The sequence below is a fragment of the Coregonus lavaretus genome, assembly GCF_964263955.1.
Source record: "Coregonus lavaretus genome assembly, chromosome: 28".
NCBI classification, from domain to species: Eukaryota; Metazoa; Chordata; class Actinopteri; order Salmoniformes; family Salmonidae; genus Coregonus; species Coregonus lavaretus.
This window is the reverse complement of record NC_140015.1, coordinates 20,447,219-20,461,684: the sequence shown is the minus strand read 5'-3', so window position 1 is coordinate 20,461,684 and position 14,466 is coordinate 20,447,219. Positions and strand designations below refer to the sequence as shown.

The 14,466-nt window shown below is 42.1% G+C and overlaps 1 pseudogene across 1 annotated transcript; it reads right to left on the bottom strand.

Annotated features, from left to right (window-relative positions):
- Positions 1-166: 166 nt before the first annotated feature.
- On the bottom strand, positions 167-14,192 carry LOC311103917 (intraflagellar transport protein 56-like; annotated as a pseudogene). Its single transcript has 19 exons — positions 14,157-14,192; positions 10,651-10,784; positions 6,629-6,721; positions 6,421-6,535; positions 6,286-6,335; positions 6,021-6,166; positions 5,532-5,703; positions 5,293-5,367; positions 5,087-5,189; positions 4,909-4,964; positions 4,621-4,659; positions 4,432-4,485; positions 3,105-3,168; positions 2,894-2,982; positions 1,111-1,194; positions 925-993; positions 723-829; positions 481-614; positions 167-278 (listed from the first exon to the last, which is right to left on the bottom strand). The product of its transcript is annotated as an intraflagellar transport protein 56-like (transcript).
- Between the last annotated feature and the right edge of the window lie 274 nt (positions 14,193-14,466).

The following is a 14,466-nucleotide window of genomic DNA, read 5'->3' as shown; positions in this document are numbered from 1 at the left end:
AAAAAAACACCATACAAATGTACTTACAAAACAACAAACAGGAAAGAGATAAATGCATACTGAACAAACTGGCACTTATGGTGAATTATTGCACTTGACTGTCAGTTTGCCCAAAGGACCCTGTTCTTCATATATGCTATGCATTCTTAAGTAAGGAATGATAACATCACAGAGAAACCCTGTTGTCCTTGGCCCATTTCTTCAGAATCCTGATGATGTATTCCACCTGAGGGTTCCCAGTGTTTCTCAGCAAGGGCAGCACTTCCCTCAAAGCCTCCCTGTAAAATACATACAATTGCGCACATTATAGTAACAAACACTCACATTGTTAGACCTCAGCAATGCAAAATACAGCCCATCATGTCACAAAAATGTGTAGGTCACTGAGCGAAGGACAGATTATTTAAACGCTATTCAAAGTGGTGACATTCATGATCCCATATCAATCCAATAGATTGCTATGGTAGACATGGTACCTACCTGGGTTCTCTGCTGGCCAGAATTAGCTGAAAGATTCCCACACAAGCTCCCCTTTTGCCCTCCCAGTACTCAGGGTTGGGGTCTAATCTCTCTAAGACATCAAATGCTTTTGCTGAGTAGTAGAACTGGCCCATCTGTAGATGAGAGAGAAGAGTTACATATGGTGCAAATGCTCTCAGATTGAAGGTGAAGTGAAACATTTAGGAAGTTGAGTGATTTTGGAATTATTGAAGGAGAGCAACCTTGTAACAGTCGTTGGCAATGAGCTGCAGGAGGCTGAAGGACTCTGCTGAGGTCTCCATCTTCATGTAGAGGTCCCAGGCCAGGCGGGCCTTCTGGTTCATGATGTCTAAAATAGGATAACAGTGTTCATTGACAACAATAGAACAACCACAGTGTTATACCAGCAAATGTTCACATCTTTTAATGAGAAGGAGAACATACAGCAGCGTGCTAGCCAGCTCAGGTACACATAGTCACTCTTGTTCTTGTCATTCTGAATCAACGGAAGATCTGGGAGACAAAGAGAAAGCACACACTTTTAACAGACACTAAAACACATACATTCGTATCAGTGAAAGGTAACAAAGTGATATCAAATAATCCCAAAATTACATGTCAAGGTTTTACCTCCTCTGCCTCCCTGTAGTTGCCAACAGCAGCTTTGGCTTGTGCATAGTTGAAGTTGAAGGCATCATCGTTGTAGAAGTAACTCTGCGCAATGAGAGTTGAGTATTTAGAATCCATTGAAGAATAATAATAGAACATCAATATTCTATGTGGACACATACAGTGCTGCTTGAAAGTATGTGAACCCTACAGGACTGGTCATTATTTTGCAATATTAAAATCCTTATCTAAACCCCAATTCGTAATAAAGACCTGCCAAGTAAATGACCGAAGCAAAAAAAAAAAGAAAAGATTTTCATTGTTTATTTAACAAAAGTGGTTCATTTCACAGAAACTCAGATTTGATGTGTGCAAAAATATGTGAACCCCTTCAGTCAATAGCTGGTGGCACCTCCATTAGCAGCGATAACTTGGACTAAATGTCTCCTATAGCCTGGAAATCAGTCTGACATCTGTTTTGAGGGATTTTTGCCCACTCCTCATTACAGAACTCCGCCAATTGAGTGAGGTTTGAGGGGTGTCTGGCATGAACTGCCCGCTTCAGGTCCTGCCACAGCATCTCGATTGGATTTAGGTCAGGACTTTGACAATCCAAAACACAAATCTTCTTTCTCCTGAGCCATTCTTTGGTAGATTTGCTTAAATGCTTTGGGTCGTTGTCTTGTTGGAAGACCCATTTTCGGCCCAGCTTTAGCTCCTTGACTGACGACCTGATTTTCTGTTCAAGAATCTCCTGGTATACCGCAGAATTCATGGTTCCCTTAAAGATGTGGAGTCGTCCAGGTCCAGAGGAGGAAAAGCAACCCCAGATCTTGACATTCCCACCACCATGCTTGACTGTTGGGATAAGGTTATTTTGGTGGTAGGTATTCGCCAAACATAGCAGTGTTGATTATGACCAAAAAGGTCAATTTTGGACTCATCGGTCCAGAGAATGGACTTCCAGAAACCTTCAGGTTTGTCCAGGTGGTCTCTGGCAAAGTTAAGACGAGCAGTTTGGTTCTTTTTTGACAGCAGAGGCTTCTTCCTAGCAACCCTCCCATGAATGGCATTCCGATTCAGTTTTCTTCTTATTGTTGAAGCATGCAGTTACCTGAGATGCAGCAAGGGAGGTCTGCAAATCTCTAGAGGTTATGTTTGGGTTGGCTTTTACCTGATTTATTGTTCTTGTGGCTCTTGGGGTTATTTTGGAAGAGCGTCCACTTCTAGGCCAAGTTGCTGTCATGTTAAATGTTCTCCATTTGTAAATGATTTACCTCACCTTGGCCTGATGGAGCGCAAATCTTTTTTAGATGATTTTATAGCCTTCCCCAGACTGATGTGCTCTCACTACCCTCGTCCTGATGTCCTCTGAGATCTCCTTTCCTCTCAGCATGGTGTGCTTTGCATTCACCCGGATGGGTAACACCAAACTGACCAGGTTTCTTATCTCTATTTATCAGAGTCCCGCCCTAACGATCTCTCCTTTGATTGGTTCATTTGGTAGCTAATTATCTACCCACCTGATTCTACTTACCTACTTGATTTAACCAATGCAACTTGGGGTTCACTTATTTTTGCACCTGCACAAATTCCTTTTTAATTTTGTTTTTCTACTACACGCATGATTTCCTCTACACCAACATATGTTATTGGTAAATATAAACCTGTTATGTCAGATCAAAAAGACTGGTTCTGATTAAATGAAGATTTCATGGTAAAAAAACTGAAAAAAGTGTAATTGCAGAAGGGGTTCAGGTACTTTCAAGCAGCGCTGTATGTCAGGGTATTATGCTGTGCTTACCTTGACAGAGTTGAGGTAGATGAGCACATCCTCAAACTGCCTTAGCAGAAAGAAACAAGAGGCCATGCACTGTCTGCCAGGGATGGTGTCTAAGACACAGGGAAAGGAATTGTTAAAGAAAGCACCAGTATAAAAATGTATTTACCACTGAATTAGTGCAGTACAAAAATAAAATTCAAGTCAGTATATTAAATATCTGAGGAGCACTCACCACATTCGCTAGCTGAGCCACCAACCAGCTGGAAAAACTGCTGAGCAATCTTCAGATGATCTCTCTGTAATGGAAAAATAACATGATAATGTCACACAAACAAAATCAGGCGGGTATCAAGGCAGAACTATAGATATACTGTACATTAATCTATAGTTATATATATATATACACTGAACCAAAATATAAACACAACAATTTCAAAGATTTTACTGAGTTACAGTTCATATAAGGAAATCTGTCAATTTAAATAAAATGCATTAGGTCCTAATCTATGGATTTCACATGACTGGCAATACAGATATGCATCTGTTGATCACAGGTACCTTAAAAAAAAGGTATGGGCGTGGATCAGAAAACCAGTCAGTATCTGGTGTGACCACTATTTGCCTCATGCAGCACGACACATCTCATTCGCATAGAGTTGATCAGGCTGTTGATTGTGGCCTGTGGAATGATGTCCCACTCATCTTCAATGGCTGTGCAAAGTTGCTGGATATTGGTGGGAACTGGAACATGCTGTCGTACACATCGATCCAGAGCATCCAAAACATGCTCAATGGGTGACATGTCTGGTGAGTATGCAGGCCATGGAAGAACTGGGACATTTTCAGCTTCCAGGAATTATGTACATATCCTTGCGACATGGGGCTGTGCATTATCATGCTGAAACATGAGGTGATGGCTACAGATGAATGACACGACAATGGGCCTCAGGATCTCGTCACGGTATCTCTGTGCATTCAAATTACCTTAGATAAAATGCAATTGTGTTCATTGTCCGTAGCTTATGCCTGCCCTTACCATAACCCCACAATGGGGCACTCTGTTCCCAACATTGACATCAGCAAACCTCTCGCCCACATGACGCCATACATGTGGTCTGCGGTTGTGAGGCCAGTTGGACGTACTGCCAAATTCTCTAAAACGACGATGATAGAGAAATGAAAATTATATTATCTGGCAACAGTTCTTGTGGACATTCCTGCAGTCAGCATGCCAATTGCACGCTCCCTCAAAACTTGAGACATCTGTGGCATTGTGTTGTGTGACAAAACTGCACATTTTAGAGTGGCCTTTTATTTTTCCCAGCACAAGATGCACCTGTGTAATGAGCATGCTGTTTAAATTAATCAGCTTCTTGATATGCCACACCTGTCAGGTAGATGGATTATCTTGGCAAAGGAGAAATGCTCACTAAATTTGATAGAAATAAGCTTTTTGTGCGTATGGAACATTTCTGGGATCTTTTATTTCAGCTCATGAAACATGGGACCAACACTTATTTTTGTTCAGTGTAGTATCTAAATGTATCTCTGGTACTCACCGACCCCATCTCCTGTCCCAGTGCAGCATTCACAACCCCCTTCAAGATGTACTCCTGAAAAAGAGGCAGGGAGAGGTTAGAGCACATATGCACTTACCATACACCACTTTATGGCTAAGACTGCACTAACCCTGGCAAAGAGAAGAGGAGGATAGGGAAAGAGAGAGCTGGCCGCACACACACACTTACTGTACGCTGATGTACATTAAGACTAATACTGCCCTGAACCTGAGAGAGAGAGAGAGACAGAAAGGGGGAGGTTAATACACAAACGCCTACCACAAATTACTACGCTGCAAACGTAGAACTACACTATCCTGGTAGAAGGAGGAAGAGGAAAAGGGAGAGCAGGGAAGAGAGGATAAGATTACTGTTCCCTAAAAGAGCTGAGGGGCATGAGACGAATGATAGGCGGGTTGAAAAATGAAAAAGAGGGAGAGAAATCTGAAAATGGTGAATGGAAATAGAGGAACTAACCTGTGGTGTGGTGGGTTCTAAGTCTTTGATGAGCTGGTAGGACTCCTGGACATCATCTGAGAGAGATAGAAAAATACAACTACTGTCCATATATTAACAGTAAAACAACACACTTAGTTATCAATTAGTTATCATTAGATTGGCATTGCATTAGTCAGTGATAAAAGTGGAGGCCTACCTTGTCTGAGGTAGTAGATGACCAGATTGAGACGAGCCTCAGTAATGACATCAATCAGTGGAGGCAGCACTTGCAAGGCTCCCTCCCCGCCACGAAACACCACCTGAACACCAGAGAAAGAATAATTTGCTTGCATGCTGTTACACGTGAGGTGCAAACTGCTCAGCCTCCCTATGTTCCCTAAGCTGATAAGTCATGACTCTCACCAGGTTGTGTCGGATTAACTCCTTGGCAAACTCAAAGGAGCTGGAGGAGATATATATCAGGTTCTTCAGCTCAGTCTGAGAGAAGAAAAATGTGATTTTAGTTGTTTAATACTACAATGTTATACGTCACTGAGTCACTGATTGAAGCCTTACAAACATGAACAAAGCAACATTCATAGCCAAACAAGGTTTAATTTTGAGAATGATTTGCTCAGGACTCTTGTGTCGAGTTGCGTTACCTCTGCTGCTTTTCCGTTTTAGAGCCTGAAGTGGTTGCAGGCCTCGAGGTTGAGAGCGATGGTGGAGTCTGGGACGCTCTGCAGGTAAACAGCCAGCACCTCCTGGGACACATCGTAGTAGTCCAGCTTGTAGTAGCATAGAGCCACATACACATTCAGGGCCAGGAAGTCTCTGCAGCAGACACAGGATGAACATAGCATGAGCTCCCTCGACTCACAGTAGGCACAATGAACCCACTCATTCGTGATAATATGTATGGACTGACACTACGTGCATGTCGATTGTCCTTTCTAATCCTTAATACATCTCTCTTTCCCGCCCTCTCACCTGCATGAGCAGTCACTATCCTCCTCTCCAGTCTCTGTTATCTTCTCTCTGTCTCAACACAGGGAAACTATCACTCTCCCTCCCTCCACTCACTCTCTAACTCCCCCTCTCCACTTGGAGTGTTGCCTGGTGTCTCTGTGGTGCATTCTGTTGCCTGTCACCTGTTCTGCAGCAGGATGCGTTTGTAGATGTCGATGGCCTCCTGGTAGTGAGAGCGCATGTAGTGGATGGAGGCCAGGCTGAGCTGGTCCTCTGTCACATCCTCCAACTCCTGGTGGAAACCCATCAGCTGCTTTTCATCATTGAACTGAATAATTAAAAAAATAATAGACCAGAAATAAGGGTATAATAGAACAAATTCTGTTATATCAGTTGTTTGGTACCATAGCACTGTATGAATGAGTTAGCGATAAGGCAAAAGCTGACCTTGTGAGCCAAGTGGAACAGTAGTCGATTCTGCAGCTGGCATTTAGGGGCTGAATGAGACAGAGGAAGCACGTAAGGTCAGGGAGAAAAGGTCTTTACTTTTCCATATCACCTTTTGTAAGGTGGATGTGGTACCCTTGAGTGAAGCCTCCTCTGCTTCCTTGTAAAGCCCCAGGAAGAAGAGAGCACAGGCCAGGTAGACCCACACATCCGGGCGGCAGCCTGGTTTCTCTGTCAGGGCCTTGTATTCCTGAGGAAGAAATTGACACATAGGACAGGAAAACAGGAAAATACTTTCACACACCCAAACCAATGTTACTCAATTCAATAAAGGTTTTCAAACCTCCATGGCTCTCTTGTAGTCACCAAGGTGGAAAGCACAGTAGGCCAACCACAGGTCTGCATCCTCCCCTCGCTCGCCAACATTGCGCTGAAACTGAGCAAATTCAACCATATTGATAGGATGAGCATCATCTTCCGCAGACAGTAATGTAAGCACTGCATGGTTCAAATAAATATACAGTGAGGGAAAAACGTATTTGATCCCCTGCTGATTTTGTACGTTTGCCCACTGACAAAGAAATGATCAGTCTATAATTTTAATGGTAGGTTTATTTAAACAGTGAGAGACAGAATAACAACAACAAAATCCAGAAAAACGCATGTCAAAAATGTTATAAATTGATTTGCATTTTAATGAGGGAAATAAGTATTTGACCCCTCTGCAAAACATGACTTAGTACTTGGTGGCAAAACCCTTGTTGGCAATCAGAGGTCAGACGTTTCTTGTAGTTGGCCACCAGGTTTGCACACATCTCAGGAGGGATTTTGTCCCACTCCTCTTTGCAGATCTTCTCCAAGTCATTAAGGTTTCGAGGCTGACATTTGGCAACTCGAACCTTCAGCTCCCTCCACAGATTTTCTATGGGATTAAGGTCTGGAGACTGGCTAGGCCACTCCAGGACCTTAATGTGCTTCTTCTTGAGCCACTCCTTTGTTGCCTTGGCCGTGTGTTTTGGGTCATTGTCATGCTGGAATTCCCATCCACAACCCATTTTCAATGCCCTGGCTGAGGGAAGGAGGTTCTCACCCAAGATTTGACGGTACATGGCCCCGTCCATCGTCCCTTTGATGCGGTGAAGTTGTCCTGTCCCCTTAGCAGAAAAACACCCCCAAAGCATAATGTTTCCACCTCCATGTTTGACGGTGGGGGATGGTGTTCTTGGGGTCATATGCAGCATTCCTCCTCCTCCGAGTTGAGTTGATGCCAAAGAGCTCCATTTTGGTCTCATCTGACCACAACACTTTCACCCAGTTCTCCTCTGAATCATTCAGATGTTCATTGGCAAACTTCATACGGGCATGTATATGTGCTTTCTTGAGCAGGGGGACCTTGCGGGCGCTGCAGGATTTCAGTCCTTCACGGCGTTGTGTGTTACCAATTGTTTTCTTGGTGACTATGGTCCCAGCTGCCTTGAGATCATTGACAAGATCCTACCGTGTAGTTCTGGGCTGATTCCTCACCGTTCTCATGATCATTGCAACTCCACGAGGTGAGATCTTGCATGGAGCCCCAGGCCAAGGGAGATTCACAGTTATTTTGTGTTTCTTCCATTTGCAAATAATCGCACCAACGGTTGTCACCTTCTCACCAAGCTGCTTGGCGATGGTCTTGTAGCCTATTCCAGCCTTGTGTAGGTCTACAATCTTGTCCCTGACATCCTTGGAGAGCTCTTTGGTCTTGGCCATGGTGGAGAGTTTGGAATCGGATTGATTGATTGCTTCTGTGGACAGGTGTCGTTTATACAGGTAACAAGCTGACATTAGGAGCACTCCCTGTAAGAGTGTGCTCCTAATCTCAGCTCGTTACCTGTATAAAAGACACCTGGGAGCCAGAAATCTTTCTGATTGAGAGGGGATCAAATACTTATTTCCCTCATTAAAATGCAAATCAATTTATAACATTTTTGACATGCGGTTTTCTGGATTTTGTTGTTGTTATTCTGTCTCTCACTGTTCAAATAAACCTACCATTAAAATTATAGACTGATCATTTCTTTGTCAGTGGGCAAATGTAGAAAATCAGCAGGGGATCAAATACTTTTTTCCCCTCACTATATATATATATATATATATATATATATATATATATATATATATATATATATATATATATATATATATATATATATATATATATATATATATATACACACACACACAGTGGGGAGAACAAGTATTTGATACACTGCCGATTTTGCAGGTTTTCCTACTTACAAAGCATGTAGAGCTCTGTAATTTTTATCATAGGTACACTTCAACTGTGAGAGACGGAATCTAAAACAAAAATCCAGAAAATCACATTGTATGATTTTTAAGTAATTAATTTGCATTTTATTGCATGGCATAAGTATTTGATACATCAGAAAAGCAGAACTTAATATTTGGTACAGAAACCTTTGTTTGCAATTACAGAGATCATACGTTTCCTGTTGGTCTTGACCAGGTTTGCACACACTGCAGCAGGGATTTTGGCCCACTCCTCCATACAGACCTTCTCCAGATCCTTCAGGTTTCGGGGCTGTCGCTGGGCAATACAGACTTTCAGCTCCCTCCTAAGATTTTCTATTGGGTTCAGGTCTGGAGACTGGCTAGGCCACTCCAGGACCTTAAAATGCTTTTTACGGAGCCACTCCTTAGTTGCCCTGGCTGTGTGTTTCGGGTCGTTGTTATGCTGGAAGACCCAGCCACGACCCATCTTCAATGCTCTTACTGAGGGAAGGAGGTTGTTGGCCAAGATCTCGTGATACATGGCCCCATCCATCCTCCCCTCAATACGGTGCAGTCGTCCTGTCCCCTTTGCAGAAAAGCATCCCCAAAGAATGATGTTTCCACCTCCATGCCTTACGGTTGGGATGGTGTTCTTGGGGTTGTACTCATCCTTCTTCTTCCTCCAAACACGGCGAGTGGAGTTTAAACCAAAAAGCTATATTTTTGTCTCATCAGACCACATGACCTTCTCCCATTCCTCCTCTGGATCATCCAGATGGTCATTGGCAAACTTCAGACGGGCCTGGACATGCGCTGGCTTGAGCAGGGGGACCTTGCGTGCGCTGCAGGATTTTAATCCATGACGGCGTAGTGTGTTACTAATGGTTTTCTTTGAGACTGTGGTCCCAGCTCTCTTCAGGTCATTGACCTGGTCCTGCCGTGTAGTTCTGGGCTGATCCCTCACCTTCCTCATGATCAATGATGCCCCACGAGGTGAGATCTTGCATGGAGCCCCAGACCGAGGGTGATTGACCGTCATCTTGAACTTCTTCCATTTTCTAATAATTGCGCCAACAGTTGTTGCCTTCTCACCAAGCTGCTTGCCTATTGTCCTGTAGCCCATCCCAGCCTTGTGCAGGTCTACAATTGTATCCCTGATGTCCTTACACAGCTCTCTGGTCTTGGCCATTGTGGAGAGGTTGGAGTCTGTTTGATTGAGTGTGTGGACAGGTGTCTTTTATACAGGTAACGAGTTGAGAACAGGAGGGCTTCTTAAAGAAAAACTAACAGGTCTGTGAGAGCCGGAATTCTTACTGGTTGGTAGGTGATCAAATACTTATGTCATGCAATAAAATGCAAATGAATTACTTAAAAATCATACAATGTGATTTTCTGGATTTTTGTTTTAGATTCCGTCTCTCACAGTTGAAGTGTACCTATGATAAAAATTAAAGACCTCTACATGCTTTGTAAGTAGGAAAACCTGCAAAATCGGCAGTGTATCAAATACTTGTTCTCCCCACTGTATATACTACCATTCCAAAGTTTGGGGACACTTAGAAATGTCCTTGTTTTCGAAAGAAAAGCACAAAATAAATTATGTTAAAATAACATCAAATTGATCAGAAATACAGTGGAGACATTGTTAATGTTGTAAATGGCTATTGTAGCTGGAAACGGCTGATTTTTTTATGGAATATCTACATAGGCGTACAGAGGCCCATTATCAGCAACCATCAGTCCTGTGTTCCAATGGTTTGCTAATCCAAGTTGATCATTTTAAAAGGCTAATTGATCATTAGAAAACCCTTGTGCAATTATGTTAGCACAGCTGAAAACTGTTGTGCTGATTAAAGAAGCAATAAAACTGGCCTTCTTGAGACTAGTTGAGTATCTGGAGCATCAGCAATTGTGGGTTCAATTACAGGCTCAAAATGGCCAGAAACAAATAACTTTCTTCTGAAACTCGTCAGTCTATTCTTGTTCGGAGAAATGAAAGCTATTCCATGCCTTCATTTCAACGGTAGTGTATATAACAGCTCTATAAACCTATATGTCACACTTCAGGAGGAATGCAGCCAGAGTGGCATTTACCTCCAGCAATGTAATGGCACCCAGATAGTCTCTTTGGATTAGGAAGTCCTCCACAAGGGGTGACTTTTTTCTTTGATCTTCTTATTTACTGGGATCTCCCTACCAACAGCTGCTGGCTTTACTCTGGACAGAATCTGAGAGAATGAACATGAAAATTATAATTATTTTGATGATTTGGGTAGAACTCTACAGCTGGTGCTGTCCACAACAGAGCCAGACATAATTAGTAAGGGCCCATCCAACTAGTTACTTGCTGGGCTGCAACCTGGTCTCAGAGTATTTCGTATTATTCTGTAAAACCGAGACACTCCATTTAGTATGATATGTTGTTTTTCATATGATATGTTGTTTTGTCGTATGTTATGTATTAATTTGTGGCTGTCCATCACCCATGTTCTATGATATGTTACGAATTAGAATTCGTATTATGTTACACATTTGCTAAATGTACAATTTAAATTATTAAGAATTGGCTAAACATACAATATGGTACGAATTTGCATCAACCCTGACCACCCTAAGTAACCATACCAAACGTAACATACTCATTTCAGTATCCCAGATTTAAATGTACTGTTACCTCTAGTCTAAGAGACCAGGCTGGTGTGCTAGGTATATGAATCCAGCACGGCAATGTTTACAGACTATTTAGTGTGGTAGCTAACCTAACGTTAATGCTACATTTCATAGACTAGGCAAAGGTTAAATAGCTAGCTAGCTAACAGTACGTTAATGTTAGCGAACGTTACGTTAGCGTAGCTGCATTCAGTACAGCAAACATAAACTTACCATGGCCAGTGGCGTTAGTCCTCACGAAAGCACAGTAACAGCGCTCAGATAATCAGACAAGATAAATGTTTTTCTAATCAAGAAATATATGTTAACCCAGCTAGCTAATGTAACAGATAGCTGTTGACAAGCATGGAAGCTCTGGTCGCCAAGCAACGTCCCCACCCCTCTTTATGTTAAATTCACACTACAATCACCCCAGATTTTTTTAACACCTCTCTATCAAGTATTTTATCTACTTTTCAGATGCATTTTATACCTCAATTTCACTATTTTGCCCTTGTCCCTGACCCAGCCTTTTGAGCTTCTACTATGTTTTTCTGTGAGAAAACATGAATAAACTACTAGAGAAAGAGTAAATTAAAGCAAATCTACAGTGGGGAAAAAAAGTATTTAGTCAGCCACCAATTGTGCAAGTTCTCCCACTTAAAAAGATGAGAGAGGTCTGTAATTTCATAGGTACACGTCAACTATGACAGACAAATTGAGAAGAAAAAAATCCAGAAAATCACATTGTAGGATTTTTTATGAATTTATTTGCAAATTATGGTGGAAAATAAGTCTTTGGTCACCTACAAACAAGCAAGATTTCTGGCTCTCACAGACCTGTAACTTCTTCTTTAAGAGGCTCCTCTGTCCTCCACTCGTTACCTGTATTAATGGCACCTGTTTGAACTTGTTATCAGTATAAAAGACACCTGTCCACAACCTCAAACAGTCACACTCCAAACTCCACTATGGCCAAGACCAAAGAGCTGTCAAAGGACACCAGAAACAAAATTGTAGACCTGCACCAGGCTGGGAAGACTGAATCTACAATAGGTAAGCAGCTTGGTTTGAAGAAATCAACTGTGGGAGCAATTATTAGGAAATGGAAGACATACAAGACCACTGATAATCTCCCTCGGTCTGGGGCTCCACGCAAGATCTCACCCTGTGGGGTCAAAATGATCACAAGAACGGTGAGCAAAAATCCCAGAACCACACGGGGGGACCTAGTGAATGACCTGCAGAGAGCTGGGACCAAAGTAACAAAGCCTACCATCAGGAACACACTACGCCGCCAGGGACTCAAATCCTGCAGTGCCAGACGTGTCCCCCTGCTTAAGCCAGTACATGTCCAGGCCCGTCTGAAGTTTGCTAGAGTGCATTTGGATGATCCAGAAGAGGATTGGGAGAATGTCATATGGTCAGATGAAACCAAAATAGAACTTTTTGGTAAAAACTCAACTCGTCGTGTTTGGAGGACAAAGAATGCTGAGTTGCATCCAAAGAACACCATACCTACTGTGAAGCATGGGGGTGGAAACATCATGCTTTGGGGCTGTTTTTCTGCAAAGGGACCAGGACGACTGATCCGTGTAAAGGAAAGAATGAATGGGGCCATGTATCGTGAGATTTTGAGTGAAAACCTCCTTCCATCAGCAAGGGCATTGAAGATGAAACGTGGCTGGGTCTTTCAGCATGACAATGATCCCAAACACACCGCCCGGGCAACGAAGGAGTGGCTTCGTAAGAAGCATTTCAAGGTCCTGGAGTGGCCTAGCCAGTCTCCAGATCTCAACCCCATAGAAAATCTTTGGAGGGAGTTGAAAGTCTGTGTTGCCCAGCGACAGCCCCAAAACATCACTGCTCTAGAGGAGATCTGCATGGAGGAATGGGCCAAAAACCAGCAACGGTGTGTGAAAACCTTGTGAAGACTTACAGAAAACATTTGACCTGTGTCATTGCCAACAAAGGGTATATAACAAAGTATTGAGAAACTTTTGTTATTGACCAAATACTTATTTTCCACCATAATTTGCAAATAAATTCATTAAAAATCCTACAATGTGATTTTCTGGATTTATTTTTCTCATTTTGTCTGTCATAGTTGACGTGTACCTATGATGAAAATTACAGGCCTCTCTCATCTTTTTAAGTGGGAGAACTTGCACAATTGGTGGCTGACTAAATACTTTTTTTCCCCACTGTATATCAATATTTATTGTGAGTATGCCCTTTATATTTACACAAAATATACCTGTCCTTTGGTAGTGGTGTCATTTCCACCACTTAGGGCGGACAGTTGTTCCAGATATGATATCCAGAAGTTGAAGAAAAATATTGCTTGTGTAGAGAATATTTTTATTGTCAGTCATTTCCAAACAGGCTATAATTTCTTTAATTTGTGGTAGAATTTTGATTTTGTTGATAAAAAATGTAGTGTAAACTATATGCTAGCTGTAATACTAGCCAAAGCATGCTAAGCAGTCTGTAATTTTTCTCCAAAAACTGTAGAAGCGTCATTTCCATCACAAACTTAACTGTGGTGGAAATGACAGAACGTGGTGTAAATGACAAAAATCCATTATGTTATTAGTTTAAACTTTTTTTTTACTTTAGGCTTATTTAATCATGTTTTAAATTAATTTAATCTAGAAAATGCTCCAAGGTCACAGACACAGAAACAAAATAAAATAATGATCCTATACCAGGAACATCTGCAAAAAAGACAGGGAGAGATACTGGAAGAAAAAAAGAGAAGGGAGAAGTGAAATCTGAGCTTACAAAGTGAGAACAAAGCAGCAAGAGAAGGCAATGGAAATGCAACCAACGGAATAGAAAACAGATTTTAAAGAGAACAGTTGCAATGGAGACCTACCTATCAGGCAGCACACCACCTTAGTCACCAGATGACTTGCAGCCAGAGGGCAACATACCTGCCCCTAACTTACCTGCCCCTGATGCACGCCCTGATACCCCTTCCTCATCGTCTGCAACAGGAATGAGAAGTCGAATACTTGCTGGAAGGGAAAAGGTTGGAAGAGGTCATTCAAAAACGTACAGAGATCTTTGCATGACAAATGTCAAACTTGATAAAGCTTTACGGAAAGCTGAGAAATACAAAAAAAAAGGTATGATCATCTGATGAAGAAAATGGAGAGACAAGATTCCCCAAAGACAAAACCGCAAATGAAGGAAACTCTGAAGAACTTGAGAAGGATTTTATTGTATCAAAATGCCATCATTGCAGAGTTAAAGCAA